Source organism: Lepidochelys olivacea (assembly GCF_965140295.1).
Source record: "Lepidochelys olivacea isolate rLepOli2 genome assembly, chromosome: 25".
Taxonomy (NCBI): Eukaryota; Metazoa; Chordata; order Testudines; family Cheloniidae; genus Lepidochelys; species Lepidochelys olivacea.
The window spans coordinates 17,388,174-17,408,566 of NC_140435.1; the positions used below are offsets into that span (position 1 = coordinate 17,388,174).

Here is a 20,393-nt window from a genome sequence, read left to right on the forward strand (position 1 = left end):
TCCCTCGCCCCTTGTCCTCACGGCCAGCTGCATCCAAAACCAGCGTAAACCTCCCAGAAACCCGTAACGACCGCAAACGCCCAGACGTGAGGCGGGTGCACGTTTTCGGCCTGATAATTGTCAAGCGCTTTCCTAGCATGACTGGATTAGAAATCGCTGAGCTGTTTGGTTGGGTGAGGGGGGGGGGATTCAGGGTGAGGGGGGGGATTCAGATGCTCCCCCTAAGAGAAGGGTCTTGTCTTGCAGTCATACAGGGTAAGAGAGAAACGATCTCTTGTGATAAAACCACATAACAGACCGTCCCCCCCCCCAGCGTCTGACACTTCCCCATGGCAGGCTGAATTCTGCTCTCCGCCCCCCACCGCTCACACTCCCCCGTGCGCGGGCTTACCCCAAGGGCACAGAGAACAGAATCTGGCCCCCCAACATTTCTTAGCCATTAGGGGCCCTTTGAGACGGGGCAGCACCTTGTGCCAATGGCTAATGGGACCTTTTCCATTTCGACGCGGGGAGTAGGATTTCCAGGGAGATGGGGGCGGGGGGGGGAAACTATTTCCCTGAGTTAAAAGGCGCGCAGGCGGGGGGGCTGGATAAACCGATCCGCTCCTCTAACAACTGTTGTGAGCAGCTCAATTACTGCCCCTTGCAAGGAGGCAGAAGGGGAGGGAAACACCCTGCAACTGGATCCCATGTCCCAAGGCGCGCGTGTGTGTGAGAGAGAGAGCGAGCGAGCTTGGGGTTGCAATCGGTTTAGTTGTAATAAACGACGTAGGTCCCAAACTCTCGCAGTCCTGGCTCAGGCAGAGAAGCCAACGGGTGTTGGGGCCGGGGGTGAATGCTGTTCTCTGCTCCTCACCCCCGATTCGGGGTGTGCCCCCCCCAGGGCCTGACACAAAAGTCCAATTTCGAATCTTTAAAACAGCGGCCAAGCAGGCGCGGGGCGGTGGCTCTGAGCAGGCTCCGGCCCGGGCTCTCCCGGGTTCGGTGCGGAGCGATGCTCCCAGAGCTCGCGGGATGCTCCGTCAGGGTGGGTGGGTGGGAGGGGGGCGCCTGGGTGCACTTTCTGACCCCGCAGCGGCTCGGCGGGGGAGCTGGTGTGTCTGAGACGAAAGGGGGCTCGGAAGAGGGGCTGGGGCGGGCGGCAGACCACACAGAGCCCCTCCCCGGTACCCTCCAGACTTCCACTTGCTCAGCCATGTAGCAATAAGCATGTCTAATGGTCCGAGCCCGGGTGCTTGACCTCTGCCCTGTCTGGCTGCCCCCCCCACCCCCCTCCAAGAGCCGGCTTTCCTCGCAGGTTGGCCCAGCCCAGAAAGTCTGGCTTTGTCCCCTGCCGTCGCCTCTAATACCCCCCCGCCCCCATCCTCAGACTTTCTCAGACCACTTGTCTCCCTCCCCTCCCCTCTCCTCCCCTCCCCTCCCCCCCATCCATGTGCACTTTCCCGGAGCCTTTGGACCAAGTTTAGGGGGAGATCACAGAAGTGCCAGGCGCCTGCCTGAGGCCACGTTATGCTGCAGCCACTGGCGGGTGTGTAAGGGGTGGGCGGCGGCGGGGGGGGTATTAGGGGAGGGGGCTTTTTGCCTAGAGTCCAGCAAGCTTTTTCCAGAGATACCCACCCACCCTCTTCTTCTCCACTCTCCAGGGCGTGGAAGGGAGAGCAGGGAGCTCCCCGCCGCTCCCGGCGGCAGGCTGAGACCCGCTGACCCGCCGGAGGAGCCGCGGGAGTGGAAGGTACTTTTCTTTCCTTTCCCGGCGTGTCAGGACTCCGGTTCTTTGGCTGCGAGGGGGCTGAGCGGGGAATGAGGCGGGCTGTATCCGGTTGTGTGGTTCTCTCCCTTCTCACTGACTGAGACACAAAACACACTCACACCCCCTAGTGCAAAGCCAAATAACCCATTTTCCCCTACACAAAGGGCAAATACAGCTGCTCTGGACCCCCCCGCTCCCCATCGGTCCCTGACCTGCCTATTTGCTAATTTTATCCCCCCAAATCTGGGCCCTGGGAGTAGCTTGTGCAGGGAGGGGTGGGTGAGAGTTTCTTTCGCCTGCCCTTTTGTTAGGCTGCTTGGGTTGCAGCCTTTGCTTTGGGCTGATCCTTCTGCTTGTGGCAGACCGAGAAGCGGGGTCGTTTTTGAACACTCCTGCTTTAGGACTGGCTGAAAAACTCCACTGGCTCCCCCCTCCCCCACCCCCACCAGGCCCGACCTGGGGCAAGGGGAGCAGAAATCGCTTCAAGAGAGCCACAGAGGTGCAAAGATGGGGGGCGGGGCAGGAGGAGCCAGAGGCGCCTCGAAAATCCTGGGAGGTCCCTTTAAGAGGAATAATTTTTTCCCCTCATCTGAGTCCTCGTGACTCAGCATTTCTCATGTCAGTAATTTACAGTAATTACAGAGTCAGAGCCCAGCACAGTGAGAGGGGCTGGAAGGTACATTTGGGTGTGAGAAGGAAGCAGATCTCTAGGGAGAAGGGACAGTTTGGGTGACGTTAGCTGTGACTATTGCATCCAGGGTGTGTGGATTTGCGTGTTGCACTAGGATGTGTGTGTGTGTTGCACTATACACAGGCATTAGGATGCATGGAATCAGCCTGGATTCCTACTCTCACAACAGTCAGGCTTCCTATTTAAGAAAAATATAAAATGGGAAAGATCTTGAGAGGCAGGAACCCACTCTGTAGATCTAAAAGGATTTGGTTTTTATTTCGCACTGTGCTGGGTGCATGAAGCAGGAAGTGGCACCAGGATACAAGCAAGGTGTGTGGCATGTGTTGTGTGCATGGAATGACCAAGGCCTATATTTAAAGGACTGGGTTGGTTTTTGTCTTTGGTTATCTAGCTGTATGAGTGTATGTGATATCATAAAGCTAGAGAACCGAATGTAAAAACTGATTCACTATTCTCCAGGATTTCCTACCAACTGAGAGCTCTCCCTGTACTTAAACAGGGGAGTGGATTTCCACATGCCACTGGCCTCTCTGAATTATTGGCAGCTTTCTAAAGGGAGTGCATGCATCTTTTGCAAAAGGAGAGACATTTAAAGTGAAATGTGCTGTGTCTGTTCGGTTGAAATTTCAGCGGGTTTTTGTCTTTAATCATTTATTGAGGCCAAGGGATCACATCTGTTTTTCTGGTGATTATTTCCATTCCAGTCTAATGGTCCCTGGGCCAACTACAAACTCCAACAACTTCTTGTTTTTCCACAATGGTTTTAATCTTCACATTGACAATTAAATATTGTCGTTGTGTTACGTACAGAGATAAATATAACAGAGCCCGCTTGAAAGGGACCTTGAGCAAAACTTGTGGTGAAGTAGAAGGAAATGTGGCACAACAAGTGAATTGTAACGTAGAGTTAAAGCCTGAAGTCCATGCGGAGTGGTTGATCTATCTCTTTGGGAGGAAAAGAAGTCAATTTCAGTAGAAGAAGGTCCCATTGTTTGTCTGTGTCTATATGGATATTACAGTGTTGTTCGTAGCATTGCTAGACTTAAGTCTGAGAAGCACGTTCCATTCTAAACACTTCTTGTCATTTCTGGTCTCTCTGTCAATCTATCTTGCTTCACTATTGTTAATATTTCAGAATATCTTGGCGACACCACCACAATGCCTATTGTATGGAGAATTATAATTACGTTATTATTACTACTAATGAGACTGACTCTGTAGTCCCTGGTGCAGAGACATTTCTCGGAGTTTTGTCTGTGCAAATGCTGGAGGACGAAGCAATAGCTAGGTGTGTTTGGGTAGTCTGCAGGCTGATACAGTTAAATCCGCAAGTACATTTTAGGTCTGCACTTGCAGGAGGCAGGGGTGAGTGGCTGGTTGTCTGAGTGAAGGCAGCAGCATTGGCCCCTTTGTATTTTAAGGCCCAGTCCCACAGTCACATATGATTTATTCTTCATATTGCAGTAGTGCCTCGAAGCCTGCAGACACAGCCTAGGCTTGGGAGCTGTCCTGTTTACTTCCAATTGGACAGGTTACAGGGGTAAAATTAAGCACATGCTTAAAGTGTTGCAGGATTGGGGCCTAATTATGCAGCTTAAGCAATGTTCATGTGATGTCAGAGTGGGGATACAGCTCATGAGTATTGTGGTGATGGGCAGCATCCAGAAACCTTGTCTGTGTTCAATGCTGCCTTTTGGCCGGGGATGTGCTCCTATTTAATGCACCTCTTTTTTCCCCCTGAGCAGTAAGAGGGGGAAAAATCATTTATTTAAAAACATCAAATGCCCCCCAAGCAATTTCCAGCCCCTTTAAACCTGTTCCCATTCTGCAGAACCCACCTGCTATTTATCTCACGCTTGTTTTGTTATAATTAGGCCTCTCTTCTCTCCCCCTACTTAAAGCCATACCGCTGGAGCCTGTACATACAGAGCAGTTGTAATGCTGAAGATTTTGGGAGCAGAGGCACCTTTGCAGGGGGCCTGCTGTGTGGTCATTTGAGACGGCGAGTTCCCTCCTCCAGGGACCTTATGTTGCATGGGCCTGATCTGGCATCCTTACTCCTCGAGCTGCTGTTACATCTCTAGCTGCAGTGACCGTACAGGGCTGCGTGTCCTGGACATTAAGTTAGGCAGGTACCGCGTGAAGCTGACGTCCTGACATGGTGCAGGAGGGAACGGGGTGGCTACTGTCTTAAAACCTTTCCTGCTAGTGTCACCGTTGTCCCGGTGTATCTGTAATTTGATGATCAATGCATCTGATCCGCACGGTGGCGAATCTTGGGTGGGGCCCGGTCATGGGCAGGGACCAGCTCCATGGGCAGCCAGTATCAGAAGAAGTCCCTGCATGTCCCAGAGAAAGCAGCCCTGGTTCTTGGCAGCCAGCTGGGGAGCAGCAGAGGTTGGCTCGATATTCAGCGCCCAGGTGAGCGAGCTGCCAGGCAGGGGGTGTTTTAAAAACGTCATCACACGATTTGGGTATCACTGCCCACAGGGCTGGGTCTCCTAGGCCCTGCAGATTGTATGTAATGTAAAGAGAAAAACGGTGTTCTCACTGGAGGAAGGACAGGGTCTTGTCCATTTCCATCATTAACCCCCCCTTCCCCCTGGAGTAATGAACTCGCCTTGTCCACATCTCTGGCTGCGAACCTTCTCCATGTGGGGGTGGGTCTAACTATCATCAAGGGACCCGGGGCCCAGGCCTTGCCTGGGCAATGGGCCCCACTGAAGCCAAGAGGACTATCTGCAAGAATAAGTGCTCCTCCCATGCGTAAGAATGGCAGGCTCAGCCCCCAGTTTGTGCAAGTCCCGTCTCAATCGTGTCTGTTCAGTGGGGCCACGGGAGGCAAGTGTTTGGCAGCCAGCACCCCAGCAATCACAGGGCAGCGTGAGGAGTGCCGCTGAGGAGATGGCAGGGGACATACCTCTGGATGCCTTGTTACCCCGTCAGTGTTCTGGAAAGGAAGGGCCAGAACTCACTCCCCAGCGAAGTGGCCAGGGGTTTTGCCACTGGGGGCTAACAGATTAGTAACCCGCTCCCCACTGAGAGGCAGTTTGAGGCCCCCTTGGGGTGCTGGGGGTGGGTACATTAGCACCGAGCATGGGAGGAAGAAGCTGGTGTAGGAAGAGGCCAACCTACAATCCCAGTCTGTCCGCGTCTAGCTCCTTCCTCTGAGCAAGGGCAAGATAATAAGTCCCCAGCTTGCCAGTGGGGTTCTGCCATTAAGAGCCAGGCCTGACGATGCCTTGTTGCTGGCTGGGCCGGGCTGTGCCCTGGGGTGGGGAGGGCTCTGACCCCGTTCTGAGAGCCATTCTTTCACACGTCAGCAACTCGCTCCTTTAAGTCACAGTGTTTAAGGCCAGAAGGGACCAGATCACATGGCCTGAGTATCATGGGCCACTGGCCCAGCCCAGCCCCCGCACACTGAACCCAGCAACTGAAAGAAGAGCGAAGTATCGCAGCCCCTAGGAGGCTTGGCCACAGGCAGAGAATGGTGGGACCGCGGTGCACCGGTGCCTGAGGCCCCGAAGTGGGAGTGAAGCGTGGACATTTCCTCTTTCTGAGCATGCTTGGAGGGGGCCCGCGGCACGGGTATTGGTGCAAGCTCTCTCTGGCCAGGGCCTGCGCACCGTGTAGAGCGTTGGCCTCGCCAAGCCACCTAAGGGGGTCGTGTCACCCGCCGCCCTGTTCCCCTTGAGATTGCAGCACGTCCACCACCAGCGTGCTCCCTGCAGCAGGGATGGGATTGCGGCCATGCCCCGTCACCCATAGCAGGCCTCTAGTCTTGACCTCCTCTTTGTCCCCTCCCCGCGACTCTGCCCCCTTTCAGACCGTCAGCCACGGGCTCGTCAGTTCATCGATGTGGACCCTGGCTTCCAAGGTGGTGTGATAAGAATCTCCCTTTATCTTGCACCAAGGGCCAAATTCTCATCCCATTTATGCCAGAGTAACTCAGTGCTTAATTTGCGCCAGCAGGGCTTGCCATGGCTGAGCCCTGGCACCTCTGGGCTGCATCAGTTATGAAAATAAAAAAATTACTTGAGCCCGAGCACCTCTTTCATTACAAATTAAGCCCTGGGGTAACTCCACCCTCTGGATTTGCACTGGTGTAACCTTGCCTCTCTTTCCTCCCTCACTTGGGTTTCTGCCTTGTAAATCTCATGCTAGGTTTCCATGAAGAAGGTTCACGCCCTTTTAATGTACCTTTCTCCCTAAAGGAGGGTCCTCCTCCCCACCTCTCCATATACCTTGTGTCCATCTCAAATGGCTTTTCCGTGGGCTCGAGGAGTAGAATTTATATATCATGTTTTCTTCCTTCTGCCCTGCTGGGAATATAACTGGTTTGGGCTCTGACATCAAAGCTGGCCCATGCACTGGACTGGGGGTGTCAGGAGCCCCCAGCCAGAGAGAGAGAGAGAGGATCCTGCATGTGGCTTGTTTCAGATTATACCAAGTGCAGCTTCGACTGATGTCCACGGTTAAGCCAACAAAGAGAACGAAAGGAGAAAAACATCTGACAGCCCCTTGGTTTGAAGGCTGCAGCAGAACTGTGGCAAGGGAGCGGCAGGAAGGGGGGAACAGTGGAGCGATCTCAGACAGACGAGGACTGTTTTCAGCTGACAGCGTTGCTGGGCTGGTTACTTAGCAGTGGGGTCTATTAATAAACAGCCACCAAAGACACTCCTGTTATCCTGGCCAGCATAGCACAGAGGGCTGCCTAAGGGCTGTGCACCTTAGTCTGGGGTTTCAACTGTTGCTGGCGCAGGTGGCTCTGGCCACCAGGTGACCCCTTTACAAAGGCCCTGCAGGATGTTCTGGCCAGTCCAGCCCCATCCTGGGGGTTTTGTTGTTGAAATGTGGCCCCTAGACCGACAGCTCCCCCCGCCCCTCCCCCCAGCGCTGCAGGAGCAGAATGACAGAGGCTGGGTGCGTGTTGGATGGAGCACCCAATTCCCTGACGGTGGGGGCCATGGGGAGGGGGACAGGAGCGTGGGATTCTGGGGGAAATTCTTCAGTGCCAAGTTGAAAGTTCTGGCTGCCGCACTCTTGCGTCTTGAGGTCCTTCGTCCAGCCGAGATTTGAGTGGAAGGCAGGCAGGCGAGTCATGTCATTAGCTGGCCTTTCAACCACAGATCCTCGGGAGACAAAAGTGCCCTATTGAGTCGGCAGGAGCGCGTGGCCTTCACCTCCCACTCTGCTTTGCCAGCCCGATGAATTAGAGGAGACAAAGGCTCTGAGGACCCCGAAGGAGAGAGGGGTGGGGAGGGTTGTTCTACACTCGGAAAATAACCCATCCCCGCGCCTTTGTATAGGTAACATAATACACCTTTGGATTTGCTGTTGGGAGGCCAGGCTGAATCCATTTACTTCAAGTATTTCCACTCACACATTCTCTGGGAAATGGTTTGCTGAGGGTGGTTTTCACTTCTGCTGCGCTGGGTTATTGTCTGGGGCTGCTGTGAAACCTTCCCAGAAGCCGCATTCATTTATTTCAATGGCTTGGACCTTGGGGTCCCTGACAGAGGCAAGGCTTTCATTGACTCCCGTGCGAGTCTGGCCCGAGATTTTTTCAAAGATGATTTTCAGAAGGGTTTGGTGTCTGACTCCTATTTAATTCCAGTGGGATTTAGGATCCTAACCCTGGTAGATCCCTTTGAGAAGCCCAGCTTTTTTGCCACTATAAGATCAGGACCCTGTTCTTGCCTAGTTCCCATCATGCTGTAGCCTTCTACTATCAGGGTGCAATCCTATGAAATTGACACATTTCGTATGTTTCATGTTGTCTTCCTGCACATCACTGGTTAAACTGTACACTCCTGCACCCCAGGCAGGGCAGGGTCAACTCAGTGGAAAGAAATGGAAGCTAATGATGGTGGAAAATATTTACAGTGTCTGTGCAATACTCCTATTGTCATGTTAACCTGTCAGGCGGTATTTATGCCGCAGCATAATCCAAAGGAATAATGCAACATGGTTGATGCCTTATCTTCCGATTCCTAGCTCCCTCTGCCATGGGTGCCCAGATTGAAAGGGAGTCTTTGCAGGAAATATTTGCTTGGTGACATCTATATTATATATTATGGAGAGGAGGACCCGAGAAAGCTCTCCAGGTATGCTGGTTTCTGGAAGCTTTCTTTTTCCTGCCGACTCCTTGTAAACCAGTCAGGAAGAATTTCTTAAAATAGGTTCCACTTTAAGGACTTATCTGCTGAATGCCATTAATTTTCTGGGGTTCGTTAAAAGCAAACTTGGTATCATAGCAACTGAATCTATTCCAGGAAATCAGCCATTGGAAAGCACTTTGTGTGCAAGGGAAGGCAGGAGAAAGGAGCCATTCAGGTTAATTCCTGGGCATGAGTCTCAGTAAGTGAAGTTTTAATTTTCAGGAGGTCACTCCCCTTTTAATTTTATTATTATTATTATTTTAGTGAAGGGGTGAGAGAGAGAGATAGAGAGAGAGAGATTTCCCACAAGCCAAAAATATTTAAGACTGCCTCATTTTACCAACCAACTCCTTTCCCTCTCCCCCAAACAAACAGAAAACCTCACCTCAGAGCAACCCCCCAGCCCTCACTAAGGCCTCTGGGCTGTAACACGGGTTCTTAGTCTATCACATACTCAGGATCTGCACATAAATAACAGGAGCTAAATGTACAGGCCATTTTATTTTCTACCTGTAAAGAGTGGGGCCTGGGAATGGTCAGGTTGAACCAGACCACTGGGTCTCTCTAGCCCAGTACCCTGTCTCTGACAGGGACCGGCATCAGCTGCTTCAGAGGGGGAAACCCTGCAGCGAAGGAATAAAGCTCTTGCTGGGAACATTTCCACTAACCCCAGCAGTGCGTGGGTGGCTAGTTGAGGGGTACGGCAGGTCAGCTGAAGGGCAGCTTCTCTCTAGCAGTTACTTACAGGCACCCCAGTTCAGTGTCCCTGACGCGGACAGCTAAACTCTGCTCTCTTACGCCCTGGCTGACCCATTTGCTGTCACCACTGGAGTCCACAGGGTCTGCCCAGGTGTACCCAAGGCCAGTGCTGCAGGGACTCGGAGAGCATAGGGATGGGCCATGGAACCAGCTCCAGAGATGGTATTCGGCCTGCTGATGTACTTGGTTTTCCCCCACTCGCCCCAGGAAGTAAGACTCTGTGTGTGCATTGGGTTGAGGCATTTTTCCTGCAAGCTTGGCACAGGGCATGTTGCCAGCCTGGGAGAGTGAAGCCCTCTGTGCCCGCACTGATCTGGGACAATGATAGAACAAGCTAGACCTGGAAGAGCCATCTCTTTCCAGAGATTTTCATAGGCTTTTGTATTCACCTTCTGGTTTGGTGGGGGGCGGGGGGGGGGTTGGGTTGGGAGTCTGGCTTCGAGGGATCTGGATTTCCAGCTTTCCTCTGCAACCACGAGAGCTAGAAACTTACCTTTTTGTTTCTTTTAAAATGAAAGCTGAGGTTCTCAGGCAGTCATCTGACTCCAGGAGCTGGGGCTTTATGAAAAACACCAGATATCCCAAGAATATAGTGACAAGAGTTGGTAACAGTGGTGGCTCATCTGCCTGAGAAGTCAATGGGGCCCCATTTGGGCACAGGGGTCGGCCCAAGTCTTTGAAGGATCGGGGCCTAATGGTAAAGAGGTCTTTTAACCCTCTTCTCCCCTCCCCTCACTGTCCTAGGAAAGGGACTGACTCATCCCTTCTCTTTACTCTTTTCCTTCCAGCCTTTACCCACAGCTTCAGTTCTGGTTGATTTGGGAAGTTACACAGATACTGACCCTGCGTTGTCAGGACTTCTAGGTTCTCCTCTCAGCCCCTCACTGTGTGAACTTGGGGCATGTCACTTCCCTTCTCCCTGCCTCAGTTTCCCCATCCGTAAATCAGAGTGGAAGTTCTCACCTCCACCCAGTTCTCTGAAAGCAGCTGGTGATTTTCACTCCATCTTCACCGTTTGTCTCCGAGTGCCATCAAAGCAGGTTCTGACTAATCCTGTAAAAGTAACTCCGGGGGTTGGGGGGCAGCTGCTGCCCTCCCACCCCACACCGACCCCTGGCAACAGGAGAGAGACTGAAAGGGCCTTCCTGTACCCTTGCTTTGCAGGCTTTTGTGCTGGGATCCTGGCACTGAGAGGAAGGAAGCTGGGAAAGGGACTATGCCAGCAGCTCATCAAAAGGCCTGGCTAGGCCATTAAGGAGCAGGCTTGGGGGAGTGAATGGGAATGGGCAGCTCAATAAGGAGCCCCCTGCACACCCAGCAAGGCTCTTTCTGCCCCTCTCTGTGCCGTCAGGAAGATGCAGTAGTTCTGCCAATTGCCACCCCCTTAAGTGGTCTGTTTTCATTGGGAGCTGCCAGGATCTGGGGCCCAAGGCTTGGCTACTAGGCCCTGTCAGCAATAGAAAGAGGCCTTTGTCATGTTCCTAGGGCTGGTGGGTGCGTGTTAGGCTGGTGTCCAGATGCCTCCCCGGCTAAACTGCCTCTGAATCAGCCGACCTGCTCTCTTGATGCTCCTGGCAGAAGGACGGATCCCGTGTTGACTGTATGTCTTTGCTGACTGCTGGTTGTTTCCCCTGGGGCTGGGGCTGAGTCCTTGGGCAGTGGGGATCATACAGAGCCGCTGCATCCCATCTTGGTTCACATGGGGCTTGAATTTTCCAGAGTTTCAGGTTTAGTTGAACCCCAAGGAGCCTCCTTCTGATCCTGCTGCAGCCCCATTGGCTTTAGTGCAGGCGTACCTGACTTACGCTGGGACAACCAGAGCAGAATCAGGCCTAGAAACTCACCACGAAGAGTGGCCCAAGATGCCATATGTTTTGCCTGGTGGCCGTAAATCAGCCCCAGGTCCCCCCCACCCCCCAGCAAAACTCCGTTGATGTGGGGAGAGGGGGTTGGGTTCACTCTGGATCTTTGTGGGGGCTTGGGGGTATGGGGGCTTGTTGGGTCTTCTGAGAGGAATCTAGGGGAGGTGGGAGGGGTATTCTGGATCTCAGTGGTGAGGATTCCAGAGGAACTTCCAAGGGGAGACCTTGGATCACCCCGTTGTTCTCACGCTTCAGGGCAAGTTTGAGTTGAGGGCTCCTGGGCCAAGATTTTTGCAAGTGCCTATTGATTTTTGGGTGCCCAACTGAAGATGCCTTCAGGGTGCCTGGTTTTCAGGGGGTGGGCACGGGGCACTGTCCGAACACCGGGTCCCCTTTGGCGCAGCTCAGGATGGACGCCCAGCATCGTTTGTTGCTTTAAAAAATCCTGGCCTAATTCATTCCCCTTCCCAGAGGTCCCTTCTCCAAATGGACCCACGTGTCGTCATCACTGGAGTCTGATGCCCTTAGGGAACTGCAGGATATGTTCCCCCACTGGAGAGAGCAGCTGGGGGCTCCCTGACCCCATCAGACTCCCTGACCCACTCACTTCTAGGCCCCTGTGGGGAGACGGGCAGCAAGGGCGGGAGGCCTTGTTTAGTGTCCGCTGTCCTGGTGAATCCCTGCCTGCTGGGACCCAGGATCAGCCCCACAAACCAGGCGTCGGACGGTAGAAATTCTCAGCTAGTCTGCACCTGGGCCAGACATGGCCTAGAGGTCAAAGGCATCCCAGCCCCCTTCCCTGGATCTGGCTAGTCTCCCCGCCAGCCCCCAGTGCCTGGTGATCTTGTATTCCACATGGCAGTTCCGTGGTGCTCAGGGGACGAGGTGTGTGTCGGGTCTGTGCCCACCCCACTGGGAAGGCGCCCAGCTCCTGGGAATCTCTCACTCTTCTGCAAGAGAACAGCTCTCTCCTCTTACAGCACCTATCGCATGAGGGGGACACTTCTCCCTTCACTTGAAATAAGCATCTTGTGGCCCGGTGGGCTAGAGGATAGCCAGGACTTCTGGGTTTCCTTCCTGGCTCTGCTGCCCCTGACTAGCTGGACCCTTGGGAGAGCTACTAAGGGTCACGGTCAATGACTCTGCTTATGTGAGGAAGAGCTGTGAAATTAGGCCTGTTGCTGCTCTGTGACTCAGTTTCCCCTTCTGTAAAATGGAGTTAATCCCTGGGCGGGGGCAGCTGGGAGGCTTAATTCATTAATGCAGAGAAAGGGCCTCGAGATGCTGAGATAAAGGGTGCTAACCATAAGAACATAAGAACGGCCATACTGGGTCAGACCAAAGGTCCATCCAGCCCACCAACAGTGGCCAATGCCAGGTGCCCCAGAGGGAGTGAACCTAACAGGTAATGATCAAGTGGTCTCTCTCCTGCCATCCATCTCCACCCTCTGACAAACAGAGGCTAGGGACACCATTCCTTACCCATCCTGGCTAATAGCCATTAATGGACTAAACCTCCATGAATTTATCCAGTTCTCTTTTAAACCCTGTTACAGTCCTAGCCTTCACAACCTCCTCAGGCAAGGAGTTCCACAGGTTGACTGGGCGCTGAGTGAAGAAGAACTTCCTTTTATTTGTTTTAAACCTGCTGTCCATTAATTTCATTTGGTGGCCCCTAGTTCTTCTATTATGGGAACAAGTCAATAACTTTTCCTTATTTACTTTCTCCACACCACTCATGATTTTATAGACCTCTATCATATCCCCCCCCCCAGTCTCCTCTTTTCCAAGCTGAAAGACCTAGCCTCTTTAATCTCTCCTCATATGGGACCCGTTCTAAACCCCTAATCATTTTAGCTGCCCTTCTCCGAACCTTTTCGAATGTCAGTATATCTTTTTTGAAATGAGGGGACCACATCTGTACGCAGTATTCAAGATGTGGGTGTACCATGGATTTATATAAGGGCAATAAGATATTCTCCGTCTTATTCTCTAGCCCTTTTTTAATGATTCCTAACATCCCATTTGCTTTTTTGACTGCCGCTGCACACTGCATGGACATCTCCAGAGAAATATCCACGATGACTCCAAGATCTTTTTCCTGATTAGTTGTAGCTAAATTAGCCCCCATCATATTGTATGTATAGTTGGCGTTATTTTTTCCAATGTGCATTACTTTACATTTATCCACATTAAATTTCATTTGCCATTTTGTTGCCCAATCACTTAGTTTGGTGAGATCTTTTTGAAGTTCTTCACAGTCTGCTTTGGTCTTAACTATCTTGAGCAGTTTAGTATCATCTGCAAACTTTGCCACCTCACTGTTTACCCCTTTCTCTAAAATATTTATGAATAAGTTGAATTGGATTGGTCCTAGGACTGATCCTTGGGGAACACCACTAGTTACCCCTCTCCATTCTAAAAATTTACCATTTATTCCTACCCTTGGTTCCCTGTCTTTTAACCAGTTCTCAATCCATGAAAGGATCTTCCCTCTTATTTCAAGACAACTTAATTTACGTAAGAGCCTTTGGTGAGGGACCTTGTCAAAGGCTTTCTGGAAGTCTAAGTACGCTATGTCCACTGGATCCCCCTTGTCCACATGTTTGTTGACCCCCCTCAAAGAACTCGAATCGATTAGTAAGACATGATCTCTCTTTACAGAAACCATGTTGACTTTTGTGCAACAATTTATGTTCTTCTATGTGTCTGGCAATTTTATTCTTTACTATTGTTTCAACTAATTTGCCCGGTACTGACGCTAGACTTACCGGTCTGTAATTGCCAGGATCACCTCTAGAGTCCTTCTTAAATATTGGCGTTACATTAGCTATCTATTTAAAGGACAGGTTACAAAAGGCAAAGTATAATTATTCAGGAGCCTTTTTGGTTTAGGGCCAGATTCGGCGCGGGGTGACACCCTCTTAGGCCCACGAGAGCTGCCCAGGGCAGAGTGTAGCCCTTGGTGCTGTGGATTCACAGCGGCGTGGCCAAGCTGCTGAGGCTGCATGGCAGGACTGGGGAGGGAGGGCAGCAGACAGGCCAGGGCCACAGAGACTTCGCCTCCAGCTCTGAGATCAGAATCGACGGGCAGCTCAGTCGGAGCATGGCGAAACCCGGCGGGTAAATGCGACATGGCAGGGCCGGCACCCAGCCTCCCAGAGTGCTAAAAATAGCTCCGCAGAGAGGCTGCCTCTCGCCTGCATGTGTTTAAAATATTCAGCGGTTGAGCATTTTCAATTGGCCATCGGTGGGGAAAGGGGGAGGGGAGAGGAAAGATGGTGATACATGCTGCCTTTCTGAGGCCCAAACCTGCCTCTGTAACGGTCCTGAAGAGACGCTGGAGCCCACAGCACCACGGATGTGTGGATGCAAGGCCCTTGTACTTAGCCTTGTACACTGGATGTAGGCTAGGGAAGGTAACCAGTTAATTAATGCATGTACTCTTACTGCTACTGTGTATCTAAGGAGAGGGGGTTGGGTGGGGAAATCCACACCCTGGCAAGGAAGCATCCGGAATCTGTCACTTGCAATGTGATCTCGTGCCCCATGAAGGGACTGGAAAGCTCCTGTCAAGGGCGTTGGGTCAGCCTCTTAGGAGGGACTTTCCAGCCGGGCTCAGCAGGGTCCGTTCTGATCTCGTCAGCCAACAGTTCCCATTAAGAATGACACAGGAGCCATGAGCCCTTTTGAAAGCCGGGAGGAGCAGGTCTGAACCTCTGGCCTCTGGTGACTTGGGCTAACGTGACCCACGTGTTTCCCTTCCACAGAATTGTACAGTCACTCACGGGCTGGCTGGGAAATGACTCTCCTTGTGTTCTTCACACAAAATATAAATGAAAACTATTCCTCCCCCCCATTTTTGTCAATGTTTTTCTTCAATCTCTTTGTTCAGGTTTTTGTCAAAAAACGGAAGTTGAGGGGGAATCATTTTTTGGACACAAAGTCTGTCGTTTTTGACAAAACCTGACATTTTTTGTGAAAATTTCTATTGTCCAAAAAAAAAAAAAAAGCCTTTTTGTCCAAACCAGTGATAATAAAATTTGGTAAAAATCATTTGTGGCCAGCTCAAGTTGAGATTCTCTTTGTGATCTGAGGGGTCCCGCATAGCCCCCAGGGTCCATGGCCTCATGGCTTTGCCATCTGTTGTATGAAAAATTCCCTAATGAGGGGGCAGGGGTGGGGGGTGGGCATTACCCCTCCATTAAATCAAATTGAATCGGGTCCTTGGAGTAGGATTTTTTCTCTGCTCTCATCATGGGCAGGAACTTCTGATGTGAGCACTTCGTCCTTCCACTTGCTTCCGAGCTGGAGAACAAACGTAGATGATCTTTAAAATCCACCATGTACTTGATAGCAGGGGAAAAAGTCATTTATGATTAAAAAAAATAAATAAAAACGCCTGACTTAAAAAGATGGACAGGGTAAAAGCCCTGGCCAAAGCCATGTCCCTGGGCTGGAGACAATGAAAAACAGGGATGTGTTTAACTGTAGGCCATTTAAAAGTAACCATTAAAGAGGCAACAGTAACTAAGCAGCCTTTCCAGTCAGGTATGTCCTTGCAGCTGTGAAGCCCCTGTCCATTGCCCCCCAGCTGGAGGAGAACGGCCCAGGGAGCTCTTGAGCTGCTAATTTTGATAGATGTCAGGCCGAAGGCTGCAAACCAGCAGCTGGAGGTGGAGGAGACGATATGGCATTGCTCAAGGGTCCTTCACTCTCCCCTCACAGTCGTGTAGTCAGGGCTGCCCATGGGTTCACAAGCACACACATTTCTTGCTGCTTGCTGACGTATCCAAGCCAGCTCAAGCGTGCATTCACACCACAGCACACTAAGATCCACACTCATTCCCATGCACACTGCCACATGCAGACAAAGGTTCACAGGCATGTAAACACACGGGTATTTGCACAAGGGTTTTGTGCTGAGTGGAAAATAGAGGAGGTGAATTTGGTCTTTTTGTGTTTAGCAGCTTGCCAGTCTGGCTCAGGCCGGCATTCAGGGGCCGACTGCACCTGGGTACAATGCGATGGGCAACACAAGCCTCAGACTTTGCAGAGTGATGCTCTCTGGCCCGGGTTGTGCAGGAAGTCAGGTGAGATGGTCAGGGTGGTCCTTAAAAATCTTTGTCTCTCTGAATAAGGCCAGATCGGGGCCCCAGGTTTGGACAGACCTAGCCTGAGCTTAGCTGTGGCCTGTCTCTGGTTGCAGCGCCACCGACATCCTCATGGCAAAGAGCCGAGAGGCAATATTCAAGCTGGGCTCCCCCCCAGGACTGGAATAATAAAATTACAGAAATGTCGGGCTGGAAGGGACCTTTAGAGGTCATCACGTCCAGCCCCCCGCGCTGAGACAGGACCAACTGAACCTAGACCAGCCCTGGCAGGGGTTTGTCCAACCTGCTCTTAAAAACCTCCAGTGACGGGATTCTGCCACCTCCCTGGGGACCCTGGTCCAGTGCTTCACTGCCCTTAGAATTACCCTACTCTGGATGGAGCAGGACCGGGAGGGCAGATGGGGCTGGGGGATTTGCGCAGTGTTCTGGTGGGAAACCATGAATACAAGCAACTGCTCCCCCTGCTCCACTTCCCCCTGCCCCACTCAAAGCTGCTGCATGCCTCGTCTTACCCAGACCCACGCTCCCCTGGACGGCATGAAGCCGTGCTCTTTGCAGTCCCCATGTACTGTGTGTCTGTACACTCCCCTGTGTACAATTTTCCAGTTCAGTCTGCAGTGGGGCTAGCCCTCAGCCTCTGACGCTAAGCAGAGAGCTGACTTTAAAGATCAAGGAAACAAGCCTGATCCAGAAGAGGGTGCTGGGGAGAAGAGGCAAGCAGGCTAGGGCGGGTGGTTACTGAGGAAAGCAATGGTATCAGATTAGAGCTGGGGTTGGGGAGCCAGGACTCCTGGGTTCTATTCCCAGATCTGCTGCACTGCAACACCTAGGGCAGGTCACTGTGGGTCAGTTTCCCCAACGGAGATAACGACACTGACCTGCTGGAGCCTGGGGCAAGGAGGGATAAGCGCATGTGTGTTAACGCTTAATGATTCAATTGGTGCTTATAAAGGGCCCGGAGAAGCCCATGTAAGCAATACTGGTCAAGAGCAGAGGGTTATTGTCACTTCTAACATATTGCAATGACCAGCAGTCCTCGTATCACTTGTACACTCCTGGTAGAACATCCCTGCTGGGCTCAGGACTGTTACGGGAGGGTTGGTGCAAGGACTGGGGAGCTGGGACAGCTGGGGCGTGGACCAGAGGGGCCTGATGCATCACAGTCGCTGCATCACGCCCTCTGGTGCAATCGGTGACCTGGGGTGGTACCATGAGTCTGCCTCCCCCAGCTCTGCATGCCTGAGCCATGAAACACTCGCACAGCATGGGATGGGCAGACAAGAGGGGGGTGGGACCCCAAACCAACCATGGCCTGGAGGCAGCGAGGGGTGGTCGCTTGGTGAGCCCCAGGGGCAGCACGAACAGCCTGGAGAGGAGGCGGCAAGAGGGGAGGGGTCTCAGCGAACAACAGGGACGATTATTTGAAAGGCTGACAGCGAAACGTGGTGGGCTGGAGCCTTTTTTGTGGAGAAATGATTATTTACAGTTGAGTATCTTCATGTTTCTATGGAAACTCCATGGCTTTGCTGGGTGGGAAAGTCAAAACCAGCTGGGGAAAAGGCAATATTAGAGAGAGAGAGAGAGAGAGATGTGGGTATGTGTGAGAGAGCCTAGAAATCTGGAGCCTGGTAAAAATTTTCTCCCCTCATCAATGGCATGAGTAAATTTGGTGGTGTGTAAGTATGTAGTTTTGTAGCCTGAGGCCTTGACTGTTATTCCTATCGGCAAAGGGTGGGTTACTAGGCTTTGTGTCTGGGAACCTTGCCTTACAAATTTTTCAAGGTACGTGTGTGTGTGCACGCGTGTGCCTTTACACACATATGACTGTCTTTCTTTTAAAAATAAAAATAGCCACGTACACACACATGGCTTCATCCAACGGCCTTTCAAGTCTTTGGAGAGACTCCCATTATCTTCAAGGAGCTTTGGGTCAGGCCCGGAGAGAACAGATAAGTGTGTTAAATTACATCCAAAAATCAATGTCCAAAGAACATGAAGGTTGCAAAGCCAAGCACTCAAATGGTGGGAAAGGCCAGCACTGAGGTTACCTGGGCCTGTGCCCCCCGGTGCGTATGCATTTTGATACAAGCTCCAAGACGTGCTTGCATATGATTTTCCCTGCCTCATTCCATGCGCTGGGAGCGGATCAGGGCCGTGCAGTGAAGGAGGCAGAGAAGTCTCCAGGGCAGCAGCGGCAGCCTGCGACCGAGCAGGCTCCATTGCGCTATGGGGACGGCACGTGCAGTCTGGTCACAGGTCGGAGCTGTGAATGCTCAGGGCGGCTGGAATCTTTGGCGAACTAAGGGGCCAAACTCTAACAAGTCTCTACTGAGCATCTGTGAACTGGGATATTTTCAGAGGCTTTATAACTTGGCCAAATGAAGACAGAGTTTCACGGAGATGGCAAAAACCACATCCTGACACCAGGACAAGCCTCCTGCCAAATTTCAAGCCCCTGCTCCAAAGGGTGGAAGTGCTGGAGCTTCTCAGCGAATCAATTGTAAGTATTCCTTTAACTGGGCAAACGGCAAACGCACTTTTTCCTGATCTCATCCTTGAAACAACCAACCATTTTTTTGTGAAACTTTCCCCTCCAAATTCAGATGCCCAGCTTGAAAAATGTCATTCCAAATAGCTAAAGTTTGGCAAAGCTATAAGCAAATGAAAAGAAGGTCTCAGAATGGAAAGTGTTGGGCCACAGGTGAAACGATAAGTGTGCCCCAGCTCTGCTTCTCACTGTCTGTGTGGGCGCGTGTACATGCGTCTATGTCTATGCCCTTTAAAAGGGAGGTGTGACTAGAGGGCGTGTCCACGCCCGTGCATGCATGCACACGGCTAGATCCAAAGCCTTGAAAGTCAGTGGAAAGACGTCTGTTGACTTCAGCTCATTTTGGATCAGCCCCAGAGAGAACAGAGGAGCGTGTGTGTATTCATATCTTTACATGTATAAATTACAAATACACAGGCATTTATTAAAGAGATAGAGGAAACGAAGAGCCCAATTTCTCCCCCTCCCCAATTTGTTCTCCCTTTTTGGTTTATCTATTTATTTTTCCTCCAGGAAATACAGAATAGCTCCCCCTCAGATTGCAGTCAGGGCGTGGGGTTTGGAATCCATCCCTCACTAGAAAGCATGAGGGGCAGCAAGGAAAAGCCGGACCACGTGGGGTAGGGAGGAGGTAATGTGTCTGGGGTGGGGGGTAGGGGGGGCTGCAAAGCGCACTGTGCTGTGTGAGTGAGTGAGGGGGCGGTTTGTTGATCCACAGTGCTGGGATTGGATGTGAGGGAGCTGGAGCCAGAGGGAGCTGTGTGTCACGCCTGGATCCCGGTAGGAGGCCGTGATGGCTGTGGGTGGTTCGGGGAGCGTGCATGTTCTCTGGCAGAAAGTGCTGATGCAGAAAGAGCTTCCCGGTGGCAAAAGCCTGCTCCCCCTAATAGCCAGCGACAGCCTCTTGCTAGCAGCTACGGGCCCTGCATTAGCCACAGACCGGGGGATTAAAGGGGTGCAGTATCCCTCTTTTGTCAGACAGAACAAGACCCTAGCAGTGGGGAAAGCAAGGAGCATGTCCTCTCCCAGCTCAGCCTCCGAGTCCAGCCGCGGCAGAGACCCTGGCTTTGTGGAGCCCCAGATGGGAAGGATCCGGGCAGAGTGCTGGTGAAGCGTGTGCAGTGGGGCTGGAACACTGTTGTCGTGGGGGTGCGAAGGGAGGAAGGCATGTATTTGGGTCATTATTACTACCTCCAGCCAGGGGGTGCGGCAGCCCTCGCAGTACCCCTTGTTCCAGCCCCTAGGAGTGTGTGTTCCTGGTTGGGCCGCTGGGGATCCCTCCTGGCGCTTTAACCTCCTCTCTGTCAGGGGGAGCTGACTTCATTTGATTATGGCAAAATGACCATCATCTGCTCACCTGCCTCCAGCCCTGTCTCGGTCCCTCCCCACTGAGCGGGGCGGGGGGGGAGCTCCTCTGCAGCTCCTGCCACCAGGATTGGCCTCTCCACCTCACTGCACAACTTTCCTCCCCGTTTATTCACTGCACCTCTGTAGAGATGGACACA

The 20,393-nt window shown here is 52.1% G+C and overlaps 1 long non-coding RNA gene across 18 annotated transcripts in view; it reads left to right on the forward strand.

Moving 5' to 3' along the window:
• LOC311513134 overlaps positions 1-20,393 on the forward strand; it is a 109,244-nt gene that overhangs the window by 16,413 nt on the left and 72,438 nt on the right. For 11 of the 18 annotated variants that reach the window (XR_014709663.1, XR_014709664.1, XR_014709665.1 and 8 more), the window contains one exon: positions 1,644-1,732. The exons of 4 other annotated variants lie outside the window; for them this stretch is intronic. This is a non-coding gene — a long non-coding RNA (uncharacterized lncRNA). Of the gene's footprint in view, positions 1-1,643; positions 1,733-16,300; positions 16,320-18,698; positions 18,841-19,613; positions 19,669-20,393 lie in introns of those variants that run through there. 3 more of the 18 variants (XR_014709662.1, XR_014709678.1, XR_014709679.1) reach the window with 3 other exon arrangements.